Source organism: Rutidosis leptorrhynchoides, chromosome 10 (genome assembly GCF_046630445.1).
Source record: "Rutidosis leptorrhynchoides isolate AG116_Rl617_1_P2 chromosome 10, CSIRO_AGI_Rlap_v1, whole genome shotgun sequence".
NCBI lineage: Eukaryota > Viridiplantae > Streptophyta > Magnoliopsida > Asterales > Asteraceae > Rutidosis > Rutidosis leptorrhynchoides.
This window is the reverse complement of record NC_092342.1, coordinates 86,846,454-86,849,989: the sequence shown is the minus strand read 5'-3', so window position 1 is coordinate 86,849,989 and position 3,536 is coordinate 86,846,454. Positions and strand designations below refer to the sequence as shown.

The 3,536-nt window shown below is 30.9% G+C and overlaps 1 long non-coding RNA gene across 1 annotated transcript; it reads left to right on the top strand.

Moving 5' to 3' along the window:
• The first annotated feature begins 530 nt into the window (after positions 1–530).
• Positions 531–2,499, top strand: LOC139873521 (uncharacterized). The gene is made up of 3 exons (XR_011767368.1): positions 531–822; positions 957–1,002; positions 1,971–2,499. It is a non-coding gene; the product is annotated as an uncharacterized lncRNA (long non-coding RNA).
• Positions 2,500–3,536: the final 1,037 nt, after the last annotated feature.

The following is a 3,536-nucleotide window of genomic DNA, read 5'->3' as shown; positions in this document are numbered from 1 at the left end:
TCCATATCTATATCCAATGGATTAAGCAGGTTAATGGATATCCATTGGATATTCAAATAATGTTATAATATTTCCTAATATGTGATTAAAATAATACGTAAAATAAAAAAATTTAATATAATGTGGCATAATTAAAATCTCTCCATAAAAACATGTAATATTTGTCAAAGATATAACACAATTTGTTAAACTTACTATTAGACAGACTATGACAAATTAAATGTGTAATTCTTATGTATATTTGATTATATATATACGTGTTTTATTGTAATATTTCATGGTTAATTCATTATATAATTTAAAGAAATATATGTGTAATTGTAAATGCTTTTATAATAGTAAATGTGCTTGCATATATCTATATTTATGTATTTATAAATGTATTTCGGGTGTATATGGATATATCAATGGATGAAAGTTTTTCATCCATATCCATATCCGTATCAATTTAGGTTGATCCATATCCGTATCCATATCCATTTATATCGTCAATATCCATTATGTATCGAGTGGATCAGATGGATCCATTGTATCGGGTGGCCATTGCCACTACTATCCACAGCACCACCACCGTTACCATCACCAACGCCAGCGACCAGAGCCGCCGCCGCCACCAACATCACCACATCCAATCCCCCGATTTCTCTACAACCCGCCATAACCACCACCTCCAATGATTTGATTTCTCTACAACACGCAGTAAAACCCGATAGTCGGAACGAACGAACGACTTGAAATTTTTGTTGCCATATGAACAATTAATCCTGGGGTGCACAATTAGATAAGTCATATGTCAAGTTTTAGGGCACTTTATATCAAAAGGTTAGTATTTTTGGATTTAATTATTTATGAAGTATTATTTTGGTTTCTTTATTCTTGATTTGATAACCTTTTGATTTGTGTTCGTTAGTTAATACATTTGTTTTTGGTAATGATGGTACGATGTTAATTTCAAGGTCAGCAATCTCGCTTTCAGAATTGGTCAAGGACAATCTAATAAAGGTAATTGTTGATTTGTAATTTGTATTTGTATGTTGGTTTTTGTTCTATATTTATGATATGCTACTTGAAAGTGTGTGAATGAGTTAAATCTTATGTGTGTGAATGTTTATAATCGACTATCTGTTTGCTATTCTCTGTTTTATTTTTTTCTAACCATGTCTACATTAGAGAGATGAAATACCCAATTCTTTAGCCAAAAAGTTAAGTGAATACACCTAAGTTAAACTGTGGCCAACCAAAAAAGCAAATTATCAGTCCATGGATAGTGGTTAGCTCTATGGTGCTTTCTGTTTCTTGGTTCTGTTCATTTGACTATGTTATTTGATGCGATTTGTTTGATGATTAATATACATTTGATGATTGAAATATGTACATAATGATCTAATTGTTGTTAATACTAAATGTTGATGTATCTTTACTGGTGTATCATTATGTGAGTTTGTTACTGGTGTATCATTACGTTCAGATTCTTATAAGTATGTTCAAGTTATTTGTATCATTATGTGAATATTTTTTGTTAATACTAATGTTATTTGTATCATTATGCGAATTTCCATAATGATACCATTTAAACTTTAAATAAGTATGTTAATGTTAATTTGAGGTTGTAAGGGCAGTGAGTTGAGAAATGGGTCAAAAAAGGTTCACGTTGACTCATGCACCATACTTTCCCATTTGACACTATCAATAATTCGAAGTCGAATTGTTGGTTTTTAGGTCGTCTTTAAATAAAATGACATTAACAGTATTACTATTGCAATAAAAGCACAAATATCCTTTAGGAAGTTATATGCATTTAAATAAACTTCGAATGATTTCAACCTCTTTGATTTTTTGTTCCCTTTTTAGCTAAAATTCTTTATGAGCCAACCTATTTGTCATAAGTCATAACACAAATCGACATCTTTATATGCAGGTCATTACATGAGGTTTATGTGATATGCTTTATCTTATCATTAATGTTTCAGGTTGAGCACCAAATTATTAGTTTAGCAAGATGTAGATCGTGGAGAAGGGTAAAATTACTCCCAAGTTTGTAATGATCATTCATATTAATTTCTCTCTAAAGTCACATAGATGACACCTGTAGAGAGTAGCACCGCCGCCAACAACAACACCCCTTGCATTCACCCGTGAAAAGTTTTGATTGTTCATTTGTTCACCATTACGTACAAGTTTCAATTTTGTTTAAATCTCTAATTCTCATATGATATTCGTCATTGGATACTCTAAATAACTATTATTGCAGGTCAATTGATTGGGTATCAAAGGTTGCTATTAGTCACTGTTTCGTAAAGGTTTGCTTCTTCGTTTATTACTCGCCTCGACTATCCCTGCTTTTAGGATCGGTGCTTAAGTATTACCATACTGTATTATGGGTTTGAAACAAACTTTGATTTTAGTTAGTTTAATTTTTTTTTTGTTCATAATATTGAAGGTATATCGTACCGACACCTTATTCGTATTTAATCTTAGCGATTGGATCATTGATTAAATACGCGACACTTGACGATTGGATTAACGTGGCTAATATGTTTTGATCCAAGTCGGGTCATATCCAATAACAAACTTACCGACACCTTATTCGTATTTAATCTTAGCGATTGGATCATTGATTAAATACGCGACACTTGAACTTTAAGAAAAATGGTTTTCTGAAATATTACTTGATGTGTATATATATAAATTATGGAATAATTTATATAATAAGAGTTTAAATTATTTGTAGGTTAAATAATTGACTTTGTTTTGTTACATTTTATAAAAACTTGGTTTTATATATATAAATGTACATAACAAATGTGTATGGAAGTTTTATAAAAAAAGTTTTATAAAATTTAACTTATATAAAACTAATTTTATAAAACAAATGGGAAGTGGCATGGGGAATGAGATACACATGCTCTTGGCTTAGATTCCTTGACTCATGCTTTCCCATTTCCATATACAAGTAACATGACTCTTTGATATACACAATACATGCAATTATACTTAGAAAAACTGCACAAAACACTCTCATTTTTGCTGCTGTATGCTGTGAGTTTTGAGGGAAAGAAAGGGTTCTTCATTTGGTTTTTGCAAACTCTATTCAAGTGTTAATAAATCATAACCAAAGTACAAGGTATTGGTGCAAAGTTTGGGGTATAACAACTTGAGGTTTCATTCTTTTGGAGCTCCATTCATCATCATCATCTTCATCATCTATCAACAAGCTTGGAGTAGGTATAAACTCTTTTCTTGCTTGTAGTTTGTAAGTATGTTTCACAACTTGATCCTAATTGGGATTTAACTTTAATTGGTTAAAATATAACAAGTTCTAAAATGGTAATATTTACTTGCTTCCGCTATCTTACTACTTAAATGGTTTTAAGTATATTGAAACTTGTTAAATCCCAACAATGGTATCTAGAGCCGAAGTTGTTGAAATATGTTTCGAGATGATCTATTAAACCCACTATATTTTTGCATTTTATGAACATGCTTGATAGTAGAATGCAAAAATTCTCAGGTTTGGGTGGGTTTGCTATTTTGGC